The sequence below is a fragment of the Aphis gossypii genome, chromosome 2 (assembly GCF_020184175.1).
Source record: "Aphis gossypii isolate Hap1 chromosome 2, ASM2018417v2, whole genome shotgun sequence".
Classification (NCBI taxonomy): domain Eukaryota; kingdom Metazoa; phylum Arthropoda; class Insecta; order Hemiptera; family Aphididae; genus Aphis; species Aphis gossypii.
The window spans coordinates 6024450-6044347 of record NC_065531.1 but is presented as its reverse complement, the minus strand read 5'-3'; the positions used below and the strand labels follow the sequence as shown (position 1 = coordinate 6044347).

The following is a 19898-nucleotide window of genomic DNA, read 5'->3' as shown; positions in this document are numbered from 1 at the left end:
AATCTACAATATAAAAAGTTCATAAACTTTATTAATCAATTTTTTTATTTTTTATTAAAAAATAAATTTACAATCTTTGGAGTAGAAAACAATAAGTAAATATGATAATTAATAATGAATATGAAATTGACATGAGTGATATGATTGAAGGAATAGGCGGCCCCATTATCAACACCCTCTAGTAATCAAAATTAAAAAAAAAATAGAGTTTTGGATGTTATAGACTGACAGGTTATTGATATTCTTTTGAACTAAATTTAGCCATTAAAGTCGATATTTTGTTTAAAACATCCAATATGTATGCCTATATATTTATAATTTAAATTATGAGCTGAGTGATAAATGTAATGATGTTAAATACAATGGTTTTCATTTTATACATCTGAACAATTTTAACAATACAAAAAAAACACATTAAAAAAAAAAAAACAAATATATATAATACAGAAAAACATACAATAATAAATGTCAATCGATACATCTTAAAGCTTTCACAAATGCTCATACTAGGATTTTTCTATTTACAGAATTATTTTTAAAGTAGGTATTTTGTTTCTGTTTTTTAGCTATTTATAGACATTTAAAACTTTTGATTTTATTCAATTTAATAGATAAAAAAAAATATTACTTCATATTATATTTCTCATAAAAAAATTTTTAAAATGTTTAATACATTCACAGTTTGTTTATTTATTTTTTATTTAAAAATGTTTTAAGTATTTTAATACGTAAGGGCATAAAGTATAATACCAATTTACTCTTAATTTGTTCTTATGAGAATTCATAAAAAATTTGAGGCTTAGAACCACTTTTTAATACTCGTTTAAACTTTAAATATATATTTTAACAAAATTAAATATTCAAACGTGAAATAAAAATTTCTTACAACATTTTTTGTTATCTGGTTGAATTTAAAAAATTTTAATAATTAAAAATTTAAAAATTTTACTAAAATTAGTCATTATTTTTTATAAACAATGAAATTAACAAATTATTTTGGGTTATTTTAAATTATTTATACCATGAACCTATTTATATCGTTTTATAGTATTTTATTGTACATTTATACATGGTATCGATTTAAAGTTTATTTTTAACAATAATTTATAGTATAATAACATTATTATCTATTTTATAGTACAATAGGTAATATTTTTTATCAAAAATTACCTAATCTACCGTACCTATTTTTCATAATAAGACATAATATAAATAAATTATAATATATCAATAGCAATATAAATGCTATAGATATTATTATCTCCACTCAGAATCATATTTTGTATGCAACGATTATTGATTTATGATTGAATTTAAATTTAATATTCTAACTCTTCGGTAGAGCGATTTTCTTGATTTTTCTTTTAAGGTTTTTTTCATGGTTTTCACTAAAGTCTAGAAAGAATCTAAAAACTCAAAAAAATAATTAACTATAGCCATTTGTTTCAAATTAATTCTAGTTTAGTGTTACATGAATTATTTATAGGTTTCACCGTTCCAAGTGTTAGCCCTAAAATACATAAGAAAATCACATAACTGCAAAGCTATGTAGATAACCATTATCACTCGCTTTACTCTGAGCCTATACCAATTTTTATATCATATTATTTAAAAGTTAATTCAAGCTTATAATTTCTATGCAATTGCATGCATATTGTATTAATCTTTAATACAATTAAAATTCATTTTTTAATTTCAATCAAACATTATTAAATACAAAATGCTAGATCTATATAAATAACCAATTTACATGAAACACGTTTAATTACAATCGATCAAATAATTTCAATTATTGTTCGTTACACACAACTTACAATAAATACGTTTAAAGGATTCTGTTAATTGTTTAAGTTCGTAAATACTATTTATGGCTGAAGACCGTAATTTAAATTATATAAATAACCTACATAATAGTATAAATCATATAACAGTATCATATTCTATGGATGTAATGTATAATGGTTATGTAAATTAAATGGTCTAGAATCTAGATCCATATATATGTATAACTAGTATAAAATTAAATAATGAAGTTTTTAAAAATACATATTTTTATTAATTATGTTTAATATGCACTAAAATTGTTTATACAAACGCGTCAATTGCTAACCTTAACTATAACATCAAAAATATGATATAAAGGGGTACGGAGCGGTGCGACATGCGTGTTACAAATTTCAAGTTTTTGGTTATAACTCACAACTAATACATTTACATACTTATAACAATAGTATGGTAGGAAGTCGAAAATGTCAGTGTCAAGCTGAAGACGGTCGTGAACAATTTATAACCTCATCTCCGTCGTCGTATATAATAGATGAATGTATTACAAAATATTATTCTATAAAATAAGCACAGTCCTTATGATGCCTACACCAATGCCGTTTATCGTGTACGCGATTGAGATTTTCGACGTTTCGCACACAATATGTGTTAGAGTAGAAGAGTTTGTGCAAGCCATAAAGTATAATAATACATTCGAATCCCTTGTCGATGGTATCGTTCACGTCAACAACCCGTCGCCACCGCCTCTACGCGCGTGTTTAATATAGCTCAATCGTCAGAGCGTTATTTGCATCACAGAAATAGAACGCACCACATTATATAATAATAATAATGTTATGTATAATAGTTACGTTCGGGTTTTGGACACCCTCGAAAACCGATGAATCACCCACACGCACGATTGGATATTGGATATTGCAGCATCTGGTATTTTCGAGCTTTCGATTCATTCCAAACTAACGAAAATACATTAAATAACTTACGTTATATAACACACAACATGTACAAAGTGTGTTCTTATAATTGTATTCAATGTTTGATTGATCTTGGACTGTCCTGTGTGGAAATTCAAAAACAATTTTCGACCAGTTATAATATTATTGGCGTCCCGTCGAAACTACCGATTACGTCCATACCTGACATATTATAGGCATTAAGCAGATATATTTGAAAGTATTATCGGGGCTAAGTATTCGACAGTGTATAGAGGTACGTACCAAAAAATTAATCAATACAAACATTAAAATAAAACAGTAAAGCTGCACATTTGATTAATCAACTACAATCAACTATAACGTCATAATTTAACGATTACTTAATGATAAGACTTCGTTCTTTCTTGCTTTCTTTCTTTTTTTTTTTTTTTTACTGAAAAGGTTATTATTTTTCAGTTGACAGGTAGACTAGTTCCTCAGATTTGCTCTGACAAGCTGCTAGTCATTTATGTCTGCAAGTTTTATCAGTACTATATATAATAAAAAATTATAATATAATTAATAAGAAAAGTATTTAAAAATTGTTGACTTGAGAGAACTGAACCTCTACTTAAATATCTTAGGCTATGATAACGTTATGTCATCGTTTTTTATGTTTATTTTTCCATTTAACGTCTGACGACTATAAATTCATTAGCGTAACAGTGGTAGATGAAGAAGGATTGTAATTCAGACGACGCTCCCTACGTTCGTTAAGGACTATGTATATATTATATGTATAACGGTTACTTATTAATCATTCCCTGCTTCCGTAAAAACAAATTTTAGATCTCCCCTTCCACTAATTATCTTTAGCTGAATACACCCTACTTACGTGAAATGATCCTACAATATGAATATACGATACAAAATTATATCTGGCTCGTGAACGCCATAATTTTAATTATATTTTAATTATGAATAACAGTATACTCGAATAGACAATGTAGTAAGTTGTATTAGAGTTCTAGAGAGCATTTAAATATAAAACCAAAAATAAACTAAACCATTTTCACTATGGGTAATTGAAAAATTAATTTATCACAACGTTTAACACTCCGACAGAAGATATCAATATAATAACGAGTTATTTTTGTCGTATAATACAATTTAAATTAATTATCATGTGAAAATATTCACTTATGGTATCTACTGCAGGATTACAGACGCATATAGTATATGCGGTAATATATTCGAGTTATTATAACGTTACCCAAAACCGTTAAAACAACCCACTGTACAATATTTCGTAACAAAAACATTTAAGTGAAGATTAAAATCAAAATGTAAAATTGCATTTGTTGTCGCTTTTTTGTTAAATTAACATCAAAAAGTCCTCTAAATTAAAAATTTTGATTCACATTTATATTCATTTTCATTAACACGAAATTTATTGTAACACGTTTCACTGCGGCGGCGATTCAATAAATTATTGGCGGTGTTAATCGTCACCGATTTATGATCGTGCAAAGCTGTAAATCGGACGCTGTTTACAAACTATAAAAATGACGCACTCGCTGCTCAATAGCGACTGTTTGCCAATAAGCCGCTGGGTTTATGCATTTTTTTTATACGTTTTGCAATAAAATATAATATTTTTTAAGCTGGTCCCAATTTCAAAATATGATTTTCTGGTATTATATCGATTTGCAAATACGACAATTAACGATGAACTTCAATGGTGTGTATAGTTTATGGTCGTTACTTTCATATATATACTTTACGGTAGACAAATAAACGCAAGTTTTTTTCTAATTAAATTTTAATTTATTGGGAGTACGAATTGAGAACACATGCGGTGTTATACTTATTTCTGTAACGCAACTTATAATCGATTTGACGTAGGTGTTAGTAATTAAAAGGAGTAGTTGAGGAATAGAACAGTAACGAACTCGATATCAGAGATGTATTTAGCCTGCCCACTATTACGAACCGCAGTGAAGGTTGGACTAAAAAGCATCGTTTTTCAAGTCGAAAAACAAAGTTATAATATAGTATGGGTATTAAACATTCCGTCCGTCAAGATAGAACGTGTGAAAATAATCCATGTCGTTTTTACTCCCCAACCCTCATCACATAAAGTACGGCAGTGTATTGAATATTTTCATCGATTAGTAGGTACCTACCTACGTAACACTGAAGCAGACCGACCGCGACAGGCGTATAGTATATAAATTATATTATGATGAACAATGATATAATATTATTATCACAGGCGACCACAACAGCCACAAATTGATGGCTAGGTCGACCATTAGCGTTTAGAAAAATATATAATATCAACAAATGTGTTATTTTTCGTGATATTAAACCGATGATCGTGAACAGAAGTCACGTAATGGTTATAGGTACTTCGGCGCACAGGGCTTTCTCTCTCTCTACATACACACACACGCGCGCATATGTGTGTATTTATGTGTAGAAAGATATTATATGGCTGAGTGCTGATTCAAAATATAATAACGTTATACGATTAGCGAAATCCATCAATCGACGTAAAAAGTATCCAATAAAATCACATTCACATATTTACACGGGATAACTCGTAAGCCAAACGACACCGTAAAAAATGTAACACGAGTACGTTTAACGTATAATTTATTACATACGTCCTACTACTTCGTAATATACCGTACACGTGACATATGTTCCTAACATCTATGCGTTTAAATAATGCAAATCAATGGGGATTGATCAATGCGGAGTGTTTATATATTTTGTTTTCGAAACGTCGGCGTACTAGCTATACATATACATCGGATAACTCCGTCACGTTGTCGATAAAACACATCTCACCCCATAAAAAACAGGCCGACGACAACGACTATAATAATAATAATATGATGATGATGACGATAAAAATAGTAATAACAACAACAATATTATTATTGTGTGAAGAATTCGCTTAGGTTATCTTAAAGTGTGACAAGAACGGCGCCGGTATTCAAACATAAACCCCAAGTCATCTTTTTCTAAATCTTTTCAAAAAGAGGGAACAGATAAAACACTTCACACAGACTTCCGGTATGCTCCACGACCGCCCGAATTCCAAAAACAACGAACATCAGATTACAATACTCGTATACCTATACTAGCGTAAATAATATATTATGCATAGGTACAGTGCCCTCAGCAAAAAGCTCATAACATAAACCACCTTACGTGGCGCGTGTACGCGTAAAACGATGACGAAGCTGAGTATAATACAAACAAAATATAAGCCGAGAAACAATAATAATACGCTAAAATGATTGTTACCGCCGTTGATGAGAAAATGCTACTATACATTTATTATAAATTATAATAATATAACTTTGTATAATGTATACGACGAAACGAGTATAAATTAGCGCTTATCATAATATAGGATAAAAATTATGATTCATAAATCATATTATACGCGCGTTTAATAGAAGCGCCACCAACTTCCATTCCGGATTTTTTGATTTCATTTCTAAGTACTCATAATATGACTTAGATGATTTTTGAGCTTTTATAGAAGCATCTATAACTTATAGGAGTGGGCGAGCTTCGTCCTTCAAAAGCTTCACCAATCACCTTAATGGAACGTTTTACACAACTATGTTTATTATTAATACTTAAAAGTAATATTATAATTTATATAATTATTTACACGGTTCAGGTTCTATTACAAACACGAATTAAACACGATATTTACCTATTTTGAGTTCTCAGAAAAATTCATTGTTAACATTTTTTACGCCGTGAAATACGATACAGGTTTTTGTTTAAATCCATAAGTGTTTTTTTAACCGTTTTATTGCACACTGTTACGTAATTATAAAACGTTTATGAGTTTGTTGCACACGAAACGTATACTTTTTTTCAGGAATTGAATTATTTTACAACCGATTATAAAAAATATTTTATGGATTATAATTACGTTGGTATATGTTCCTTGGTATATCACTAAAGAACACTATACAAAATTATTATGTAATATCGTGTTGTTCGCGTGTTTAATTTAAGATGTTTTAAGGTCATATTGATTAAACTTTTGATAGGTATCCTAAAGTTAAAATCCCGAGAGTACGCCCGCCGTGAATAATAATGAAATGCAATTTCACAGATTTGCATTGACAAAGGACATCGAGAAGCGTCATTTTTTTACACGGTCATATTTTTTAACTGGCTTAGAGATATTTTTGGTAACTTTATTCAACGTATTGAACAATTGCACCGTTAAATTGAAAATCTTTACTACAGGACCCGTTCAAATATTTAGTCGGACGAAATATTCTAGATTCCGAACGATGAAAAAGCTATTTTTGTTTTCAATGGGATAGAAACATTTTGTTTTACTTTCAAGCGTAGGTATAGCATGATAAAATTGTAAAACTTTTAACTTGTTTAAAAATGTAAAATAATGGTCAGAAACTTTATAACTCGAATAATAGCTGTTGGGCTCTTACGCTCCTCAATAGCAGTACCTACGCTTATTGGTATCCTCTCGTGAAAACTAATATAATTAATACAAAGTATTATTGCAAGTTCCTAGTCAGTTTATTACAAAATGTTTGATGATATAAAATATGAACTAAAATAATTTCAAAGAAATTGAATGAAATTGATTTCACTTTAGAAAGTTTATTGTTTGTATAATGATTTATAACTTAAAATTTTACTTTATTTCGTCTTTTATTTCTAAAGACGTAGGTAAACAAAATATTTACACACCAAAAATAGTTGATAAAAATACTATAACTAAGTATCTTGCAATATACGAAATTAATTTGAGGCGTACATCGTAATAATCGATTGTGTTAAATTGAAAATGCAATGCAATATAATATATAATATACTCAATAGTTAGTATAGTTATATATTTTTATATTATTTGACCCGACATAAGAATATGTAGGTTTTAAAAAGATCTACAAGAAAACATGTTGTATGATATAAATGAAATATATATTTATTATGTGTGAGTGTGTGTGTGTGGATCGAATGGTCGCCATTGGTCGCTATATTGCACATTTGCACGTCACTACTAATGTTTGTGCTGACCGGCCTAAAGGCTATAGCCACATAGAATGGACGAAAGAACGAATGAGTTGTGGTGTAACTGTTAAACGTACAATTAAAATAGAACACAATTTGGTGAAAAACGATTCTCTTGCCTGGGATTTATTTTGTTAAGTTGTAAAGACGTGTTACGAATTCGTTGAACCAAACCATTTCAACGATCTGCAGCTCATATATGTACAGTAAACGCGGTAAGTACAATTTTTATATTAGTTGGAGTATATACGCTTGAATTTAATAGGATGACCAGAAGCTTAAATATATAATATAACCCCAGTAATATGCTTAAAAATAAAATAAACGACTCCGTATATTTATGACACTTGTCAGGAATGATTTAAATATATTATACGCGTAATACGCGGTACTACAGTCGGACACACTTCAAGTATTACTTTGTCTGTTCCCTGTGAGTACATTTATAAACGTAAACAAATCCTACTCGTCACAAATTCACAATAATATAGGTCACTTTTTTGTTTTTCCACGTGAGTATACTATATATATATATATAATATAATATATACACTTTATAATATAGGACATTTTAGTAATTATTCTGTTTTGTTGCATTCAGATATATAATATATATCGATATGATTTGTCTCGGTAGATATATGGCCTCGGAAGCAAAGTATTAATCGAATGCATTTTAGTTGTATCATTCTAAAAGTCTATTTCAAAGTTCGTTTGGCACGTCTGGTACGTAAAACTACAAATGCTATTCGTTATTATTATGCTATTATAACGGCTGGTTTTGTACATTATTATCCTTTACACACAAAAATCGTTGACCGGTTTCTGTCTGATCATTATTTTATCTGTCTATTTTTAAATATAAATATTTATTTTTATTTTCTAAGAAATGCACTTGCGATGCTATGTCGATTCATTATCTACGCCAGATACTTAAATATCTTATACATCAATGGCCCAAACCATGTATAAAAAGGGCTTAAAAAAATAAGTATAACCAAACATCAAAGAAAATAGTTATAGGTATTGTGAATTATTATTTAATTTAGACAAAAAAAACTTTAAAATTATTATTATCAAATTTGTGTAGGTACCTACTAGGAACCTACCCATACAAAATGTATTCTAATAATACCGTACAGGAAATAATTTCGCTGAAAAATATATGCATACCATACATAATATTATATGAATTTGTTTTTAATAAAATTCGTGTGAAAAACAGGGTCAACTTAAACATGTTTAAACGAAGCTCGCGTGAAATATTAAACGTGCTGTCAGAACTGTTATTATGCTCGTTTTGGGTTTAAAAAAAAATTTATTATGACAGACGTAAGATTAGGAGGATACTAAAAATAAGCATCTGCATAAACGAACATGGAAACGTGATGATCATGTTATACGAGTACATTGCAAATTCATTTCAGAGTCGTTTACTACAAAATATGCATCGTGTTTGTTATAATATTTAATAAAAAAAAAAAAAATAGTTAAATAAAACCCACCAAAAGCTTAATAATAATTATTATAAAGATATATAGGTACTTGTTAATATTTCATCGTATAACGTCTCAATGGGTATTCGCAGCAGTATTTATATCGATATATATACCGAATCGTTCTATATAGATTATGATGTAGCTTTAAGGTGCTGGTGAGATATTGAAATCAGCAGCTGCTATCTGCAATGGTTTTCGTCTACTTATACAAAATATTATAATACAGACTCGATTTGTAAATATCTATGTTTACGTTTCAGACGTTGCGACAGATGTTACGGATTCAAAATATCACAGCACATAGATGTGTAGGTGTACATGCAAATACATAAATTATAATATACCTATCACAGTATAGTCATTTATATATGTACAATGTACATAATATAGGCGTAATACGAAGTGTAATATTATAAGTGTTGAGAAAATTACAAATTTCTTTTAAATCATATGCACTCATTTTTTTTTATGTTTTTTATGTGTGAGGGTCAAAATAAATGTAACCTTTTTTTTTTAAAGTAGCCAACAATAATTTACCTAGAAATGTATTATTTCGTGAGGTGAAAAGTAACAAAAGTAACGTGTTTTCAAACACACATTCGAATATTACATTATATTTTGTATTTTTCCTATCCATAAACTTATAATTATTTGTCAATATAAATAAATAAACCTTGAAATAAGGACATAAGCTCTTATTTTTTTTTTTTCAAAAGGCAGAAACCAACATTTTTTAAGTGTTATATACCTAGTACATTGTACATATATATTATATTTTAAAATTAAGTGAGTAGAATAAGTTTTAAATAATCTTATTTTAATTTAATATCTCTATTGACGAGATTAGAAATTTGTGGTTACCAAAAGAATAGAATTATTTATCTAAGTCTATTTTTTCTTTTATAATTTCACTTATTTATACATTTAAGTTTAATGTATCGCTTATAAATAATTTATATAAGCTCAGAAGAAAAAATATTAACAATACATAAATTACTGGGATCAAATGTGTTCAAAATGTTATCATAAAATACTGCTTTATCGACAACTTAATCTACCCGAACTACAATATAGTAGCGATAAATAATAAACTGTCACGAGATTTACAATAAAATAATAATTACGGTGTTACAATTTTAGGGCGTATAATTAGTTATTCGATTTCAGGTTTTAAATATCTGTCACAAAATATAACTATATTAATCATTTTGAAATGTATCATATATAAATAGGACATCACAGTACCACAACGTAATAATAAACTAATAAAAAAAACTATTCTAAATCCCAACAAATTAAGTCTTATAAATTAGAATACTTCAGTATATGTGGACATTTCAGTATTTAGTATGAAGTTTTTACATAAATTAATTACAACGTTGATATCCCGAAAATCATACATAAATTATAATGCAATAATGTCGAAACAAAATATAACACATAGCCATAGTTAAAAGTTTGAACGCGTTCTTGTAAATCATATTTTATATTCTCGAATCGTAGTGATTATAATCACACATCAACATCACGGTTTACGGATTTTATTTTTGTCGGTAAAAGATCGGCGATTTTCCGAGTTCAATTATAACGATAAGTCTTTTATCTTACAGTCGCTAATCTTGATACACAAAATGTCCCGTAGGATAAGCATAAATTGTACCTACTGATATTTATAAAAAAAAATCTCAGCACGAAATATAGACGTTGATGTTAACGGACTTTGGACGAGTCGGATAACGTGTCTCGTGTAGTGCCCAGAGAAAAATAGTGAACGCTTACATTAAACCCGGGCGCATCCGAGTCGCTACAATAACTAATAAGTATTTTATTCGTCAATCGAATGCCGCGGGACTGACAGATCGTGACAAGACTCAGTCATTCCGAAAATACGTTTTACGGGATTTTCGAAGGAATTCCAATTCCGAACACCGTCGCACCGTGCACATGATCCTGAATCGGATTTTTTTTTTTTACCTACACATAATGACGACGTTGGGTTGGGGAAAAGTTTATCCTGTTACTTATACGCAGGTATAGAAATCGGAAATAAAACCTGTTATAATAATCCCGATCACATAATGTACAATGAACAGACCGAAAAAAAATATAATCTAGCTACTTTCCCGAGCAGATTGGTCTATACGACAAGTTTTATATGAAAATGAGAATAATAACATGATACTCATCCATATACAATATCATATTATTATATAATAATATAGATACTCAAAAAATGCAGCGTAAAAATACATATTAATAAAAATAATTACAATTTTATTATTCGTGTACTATAAGGTATGAGAGTTCGATCGATCGTTTTTGTAAAACCAAACCATAATAATATAATACTAATCGTATAACGCCTAACTTCACACGTGAACTATAGACGAGAAATATGACGAAATATAAATATATCTTCAGTTTTAGTGTTTACCTCAGTTCATGAGAAAATTGACATCGTGTGCCTCGCTTTGTGAACTAATTCGACCGAGATGGGCAATCTGCCTGTGGCGAATTACAAATAGCACTTGATATATTTTTTAACCTGATTCAAACTACTCTCGATTTGTTTGAAATTTTCGTGAAAATCGGTAGAGCAGTTTTTGAGTAACTAACTATATAAGAAAAAAACACATATTAGTTTTTAAATATGCAAGTATATATTATACAAACGTATCGTTTATATCTGTTGTAATGAAAAACTTATGTATAAATTAAGTTATTAAAATATTTTATTAAATTAAATCTGTATAAACATTTTGAAATAAATTTCTAAATTTCTTACTTTCAAAAAAACTACGCTTAATGACCCAACCCTCAGTATTTAAATTTAAAATGTCAACAAAACGGTAAACATGTTAGTTAAATGGTGTAAAAAGTAAAAACTCAAATCATTGTATTTTATCATCGTTGTAGTAGGCATACCGTTTTTAATGGATATTAAATACAATTTTTTTAAAAGAAAAATGTTTTTTTCTTCATTCGTTTTTATTTTTTAAAATGGTATACATGTCGACATTCTAGAATGATATGGGTCAATTATTCAAAAAAAATTCATTAACGTTAAATATGGACTCTCAAATAATACAGCAACATATTTTAATATTTATATACACGCACAAATCATTCATATAAATGAGAATTAATTTTTTTAACAATATACGGAGAGCTAAGTGGCTTTTTTAGTTTAGTGTTTATACTTTATTTTATATTTTGATAAAACGATCTATAGATGTACAATGTTCAATGCTTCACACAAAAAAATACGATTTCATAATATAGGCTCGAGCACAATATTGGAGAGCTATTAACTATACGATGCTCAAACAAAATCCCCGTCATAACTATATTTACGCGGGCTATCGGAAATAATCCATAGCGATAATATTTAATTATCCGCACAACAAAATATATTATAGGTAATATTTATCAAAAATATCCAATTTTAAAGTTGTAGACCAACTATTGGTATGGCTAACTTCACGGTTAAAAAATGGATTTGAGAAAAAGAGGGATTTTCAAATTGGTTAAATTTTTGTAAATCTTGATGCATTATTTCGTATTAGATTTTTTATACAATAGCAATACGGGTCGACTACGTGTATTTAGTCTGTAATCCGTAAATTCTGACAAATAACCCGTAAAATATAGGTGGAGGTTTTGAATCGATTTTACAAAGTTGGTAAACTGACATCACGCAAATAAAAAAATACGTATAAGAATTTTAAACTATAAATTTGTAAATATTTCTAAAATTGTAACGAATCCAAATTTGACTAGATGATTACAGACATGCAGTGACCATTTAAACAATCACACTGTGTATACGACAAATGCGAAGAAGTTCAAAGGTTTTTTGATAGGTTCTTTATTTCATATATACCTATATATATATACTTTTAGGTATAGTACTGACATGGTATTATGGTCTATTCAATATACATAGTATGATATGTACCTATAATACACATTAATATTATCCTACGGGCGTGCTTTTAGCGATATTGACAATGGTGGCAATAAAATTGCGACGTGAGCAAATATGATGATCGAACGGTTTTAATAACGTTAAAAACGTCATAATCACAACCGGGTCCAATATATAAGACGTGGTTTGAACGCGAACCGCGGTAAACACGAATTAGCCAAGTAAGTACCTACTGCATTGAACATCGGTTTGTATACAGATCAACGGCATATTTATTGCGTCAACTAGCACGCGACATTCGTACTAAGGACTATAACCGTGACGTAGGCAACAGTCCAACAATCTACATCGCGTAAATCGTCACACGTAATATATTATTAAATAATATTGTGTATAATATATAATGTCCTTCGTTGTGAGTGTGTATAATATGTTTTTTTTTCCCACCGTACACTCGTTTACGGTCATCTCCGAGGACTTTTATCCAGGGAGTTGGTGTGTGTAGGTCGATTGAAAAGTTTGTAAACGTTTATATCCGTATTTCGTTTCCAAACTTTTTAAATGTTCTGATTTATACGCGTTTGCAGTGTAGTTATACTCGAGTATACTCGATTATAAATTCAACAAATAGCAGATTGACGCATCGAACTTTCACACGTGTACAAAACCAGAAACGAACGTACGAAGAACGCGTTTCGTAAAAAAAAAAAAGTAAATAAGAAAAAAGAAAAATGCAAATCCGTGATCGTCGTTTCTATAGCAGCGTAATAGTTATGAATTTTAAAACGACGTTTTGGCACGTTCGGGACAAACGCAGTAAAATAGGAGAAAACCTACAAACCAGAAACGCAAGGAATTGTTGAAAAGTATAAATTTATCACAGAGTTTCAGAATACGTACACAAACGAAATAAATGTATAAAACATAAATGACGAAAATATTTTTTTTACTGAAACTCAATTTACAACAACTAACGGCATGAAGTGATAATTATAGTGTGTATTTTGAATAAAAGTGCGACCAAACAAGTAAACGAATGAAACACCTAACAACCGTATTATATGATATACTATTTTTTTAATATATTATACGTATACATATTAAGAATGGTAACTTAACGTGCCAACATGTATTTATTTTCTAACAAATCATAATACTATATCTTAACGTATTTCTACTTATCTAAAAGAACTAATCGTTTTTAGCAAAATTTTAAATAAAAAACAATAAAAAGACATTTGAGCTAGTGCTAATAAAACTGTATATTTTAGGAAATTTTAATGTACTTAATTATTTTCAATGCCAAATTTTAGTATATATTTTTATTCGATTAGATGTATAAAATATAGTGACCAAAAAATAATAGATTGTGTTCTATTAAATTTTTCATTTAGAATTATATACCCGTATATGTCTAAATAATTTAAATTACCCCTATTTAGTATTTTGGAAGAGTGATTAATATTCTAGAAGGAAGTTTTTTTTTAACTGACGAACAAACCAATAGTAATAATAGGTTTACTTAATCACTTGTGATTTGTAAATAAAAACAATACTTACAATAAATTCTGGTCCGAAGTATTCTTTTTATTTTAATAAGTTCTATCTGAAATAAAACAATAAAAATACATTGAATTAATATCGATGATTAAATATAATTATTTCTGGATTTGTATATTATGTATAGTATTGTATTCTCACTAGACATTTTAACTCTCGATTCTCAAATCATTTTTACTGCCCAAAATAAGTTTTCAAGAAAAGAAAAGAAATCAATTATTGTGAAAATCTTCACAATACATAAATACACTACGTATAATTTTATATAGGTAGTTTTATTTAATATTTAAGAATTATAAGCATTCCATTCAATGAAAATTTAAAGTAGTAATAGTGTTATTTTAAAAATGATATTATTTCCGAGTTCATCTCATGATTTATTTCTTTGGACGTACTAGGTACTACATTCGTTTTCTCAATCAATTATTGTGTTTTAAAAATAACTTAAGTAATTGAAGTATGTACCATAAGTGTTTGTGATTCGACTATTATAATTAAAACTATGATGTACCATTTGAAAATATTTGAAAATAACCACGAAAAACAACTCACGATGCAGACAAGACGTATTTATAATGAAAAAAAATGTGAAAATATTGTCTTACTTTAAATTACCCATATAACTGTAGTTTATTGTTTGTTCAGGACGAATTTTAAAGTATTGTCTGTGGTGTAATTTTCTATTGTTTGAAATACAATTATAAAAAAATACAAATTTTAGCAATATGACGTAAAGAAATATTTATGAACCAGTGTAATAGTCAGAATGGTTTCTTGACTAAACTAATACCTACCTTACTATTACTTATTCTATAATATATTAATATTTATGACGATTGTAAACTAGTATCGAATCGGGCTGTATTGTTAAACAGAACTCTTCTGTCATAGTATCGGGGGAAGTATCACGTTTTTAAAATTGTATTTTTGATTCTATAGTCTACATATTATACATATATTTTAACGTTTAATTAAATAAAGGCTATCGCTTACATTAATTATTGTTCACCATTTGTTTCGGAGTAAAAGTATACTACTGGAAAATCACGTATACCGTATACCCACGACAATATATTTTAATTCAAATTTACATCATGTTATTCGAATAGTTTGTTAAGATTTAAACGAATACAAATACTACGTGTGCGAACATACTACAGAAATCATCAGTGAATATTATGTTACACATTAAAATTAATTTAATTATTTATGTATCACACGACTCATCGTATCATATTTGTATAACAGTAATTAAAAATAAATAGCATAGTTAGACGAAGGGTGCATCTGTTGAGTATTTTCAGTCAAGTTTTAAGTACTTTGCATATTATACCATTTCGATACGAATTTACATTTTCTCTTTCGCGATAATATTAATTCCATTCAGTGTATAAAACATAACCTTTTTGGTTCATATTTTGCAGTCGTTTTAAGATTTATAACAGTATTATGTAGAGCGTTTTTAGGCTCTATATCTACCCCGTGATATAATCACTCTTTATTATAACGTTGTTTCTTTGATATTATGTTGAAGCAAGTGTATGCATAATATATTTCGTACAAGTTATTACACTATATTATTTACCAACAATCGGGTAAGGATTAGACCACACCACATTCGAGGTGCATATAAGTCTGCCTTGGGGATTTTTCGTGGTCGCTAGTGAACCATCGTACAACTACGAGTCAGATTCGATATGTTAGCATGGAGAATTACATAACTACTCTGGGGTAGTTGGATTTATTGGGTGCGCTGAGAGGTAGCAAACTGTGATAAATCTTCGTGTTTCTCCAAAGGTGATTACCTAAATGCGGAATTGTCTATTGGCTATCTTTGCAAAGTTTTTGATTCTGGCGTCAACCTGTTTTGACTGGTTGGACGATACAAGGTATTAAGGTATCAAACATTTAACTATAAACTCTTCTATTTCAAAGAGAATTTCGGTCAATGGATAGCTTTAATTTAATTCTGCACAATAGTTGTAGCTGCAGGCTGCAGTTAATCCTCGATTTGGGTGGTCAAGATTTTAAGTCTTAAACCAAGTTATCAGCTATGCTTATAATTAGTGGGATATAGTTACAAATTGTCGGCCAACTTGATCAAATCGTCACTAAATAGCAATAGTCGTCTTGATCATCGGTATAAATAGTTTACCCAACAATAATAATTGTTGACGTATTAAAGATTCAAGTGTGAATAATGTGCTCCGCCGCTATGTTGAAAATTAAGTGAATTTTGGTCTCGATTTACAGCTTTATAAATACCAGTTATTCAATACTCACGTGGATTCTAATTGGCTATTGGTTTTTAGTTTGACGAATAAGAATTACACGTCCGTTATCTTTCATTCGTTCTGGTTGCTTTTCATTTTTGTACAAGTTCCTAATCTTTGTTCATTATCATTTCTTAGCCATGTTAAAATAGTATGATAATAAAATATCACAGCATTATTTATTAAATTTGTAATCCGTCTAATATAGCAGAAACTAACCTGTTGGGTATAACATACATTATACAATATACATATACGTAAACCAAACATGCCGTATGTACCTATTTAAGCTATTAGATGTTATCGAATTTCAACTATCTCGAAAACTATGAATATATAATTAAATGTATATATAATATGTATTATATATATATATATGCATTTAATGATCTCAAAATAAAATTGATTAAAATTACAAATACAAAAAATATATACAAATATAATTTAAATAATACTACAAAATTACAAGAATTTTATTATTAGATTTTTATTACTTTATTTAAATTAATCTTCTTTTTTACATGATTTTACTTTTTAGAAACATATAACATAGTATACAGATTGAGATAAAATTAATATGATATGAAACAATAAGCAAAATTATTAGGGAACAGCATTTTCATTATTTTGTAATTTTTTGGTAAGAAATATTTCAACAATATTACACTATTTAAATATACTTTAATGCATAAAATAGTAAACGTAAGTATCCTGTGCATAGAAACCCATATATTTGCTTAGTGTACATCACACTAAAATATAATACTTTAAAATCCAAAATCTCGTGTTTAATGTCTAAAAATATAAATGTGAGTATAATATAAGTAATACTCTTTTTGTTATACATTTGTAATAATTAGTATTATTATTCAATAAAATAACCAAAACCATTCTTAATTTTTCGTATTTATAATAATAACCATCGTTAGTTAAAAATACAGAATTTTTAAGCTAAGTATTTAATTTATATAAGTTAATTTCATGATATAGTTAGAAAGTTCAGTTATAATGTTTATTGGTTAATAAATTAAAAAAAAAAAAAAAATTAACTATTAACTATTTAATTCGGACTTTTTAGATGAAAAAAGTGTATATTTTGTAATAGTATCAGTTTAACGCTACAATAATTTTAAAATACTTATTAAGTTATTTACTATTTTATCGAAAATAACACATTATTGATTCATGAGTTAATACTTATATTTCAAACAATGTAATTCATGTGTATAATTTAAATAGAATATTTTATTTATTGACAGATTTACGATACCAATTATTATTATTTTTTTTTTAAATTTTAACTAATATTTATAATGTTTTAGTTAGGTATTACGAATGCATACAATACATCACATAGTATCTCAAGTGCTTCAGATATTAAATTTTACATTCATGGTATACTATTATGATATAATGTTTAAAAAAAGAATAATAATCTTAAAAAACTATTTTTATATTTTGAAATAATTTAAAACCATTAAAAATATGTCAAAATGCAAACAAAAAGTAAATAACATATTATACAATTTAAAAGTTCTAACTTCAAGGATACTACACAAGTATTGATTCTTTCTTTGTTTTAGCTCAATAAAGAGATAACAATAATATATTATTTTCAATGATATTAACTTAAGTAGAGTAATAAAATTGGAGCTAAAATAGTCCTTCGCTTTTATTACAATTACATTTTTATGGCTACCTACTTAGTAGGTATATCAATAATTAATATAGTATAATTTGATACAGACAGCTACAAAAATATTAGAATTTGTAGTGCTAAGATAACAGTATAATTTAAGAGTTGTTATTTTCATTCACTTATTTTTATTGATGAAAATTATTTCAATAGATTTTAATATAACTAAATGAAGTCATTGTAACTTTTGAGTTTAACGTAATTTATCAAAATAAAAATAAAATAAATTCAAAAACTGTATTAAATTATGTTTTGGTAGTTTATTTTTTTAAATGAACACATCCTTTTCAAAAACGAAAAATAAAGATTAGGAAATAAATTAAATTCTACTGTTATAAAATAATTTTGTATTCTAACTATTTATTTTTCGAAGAAAAATATTTAAGATTATATCTGGGCTTCATTTGTTTTCTCTCTCAAGCTCGTGATCAATATATAATAAACGCATTCACGTAAAATCATTTTTTGTGATTTTTGACTAATATAAGAGTAATATCCTCTATTATACAAATTAAAAAGGATAATATTTTTGAAGATTTGAGATATTGGTTTTATATTTTATTGTTATTTTACTTTTTATTGAACATAAAAAAAAATTTAATGCATACATAAATTTAAATAGATATTTAAATTATTTAATCGATATGTCATTCTTTCAGATATTGTATTCTCTATAACTTTCATTATAGGTGATTTTACTCAAAGATAACTCCAAACATTTTGAGTGAATCTGTATGTGGCACGTAAATCAGAGAGAAAAAACAAACTATGCCCTAAGCCCTTGCATCATCTTAACATTTAGTTACATCCATTGAAACAATTTAAACATTCATTAATTCAGTTTGATGAATAAATTATTTCTAAATCCGATTTAATAAAATAAGATATCTATCGAATTGAATATTAATGGTAAATATATAGTTGGTAAATAATATTTGAACAAAATTATGATAAATAATATTTAAAAATAATTTAGGTAAAAATGTATAACTAAATTGAATCATTTGGACTTTTAATATTTTTAAACGATAAAGTTGAATAATTTTTTTATGTGATTTGCTGCAGATAATTAAGGATAAATATAGTATATTATAAACATTTATAACAAATTTTTCTATAACTTTCAAAATATTATCATTTATATTTATTTTGTTTTATAGA

The 19898-nt window shown here is 27.6% G+C and overlaps 1 protein-coding gene across 2 annotated transcripts in view; it reads right to left on the bottom strand.

The window, feature by feature from the left end:
- The window catches only part of LOC114129527 (adenylate cyclase type 5), a 178608-nt gene that overhangs the window by 132053 nt on the left and 26657 nt on the right, over positions 1 to 19898 (bottom strand). For both annotated transcript variants that reach the window (XM_050199940.1, XM_050199946.1), the window contains exon 2: positions 14769 to 14814. The gene's annotated coding sequence lies outside the window, so the exon portion shown is untranslated. The remainder of the gene's footprint in view (positions 1 to 14768; positions 14815 to 19898) is intronic.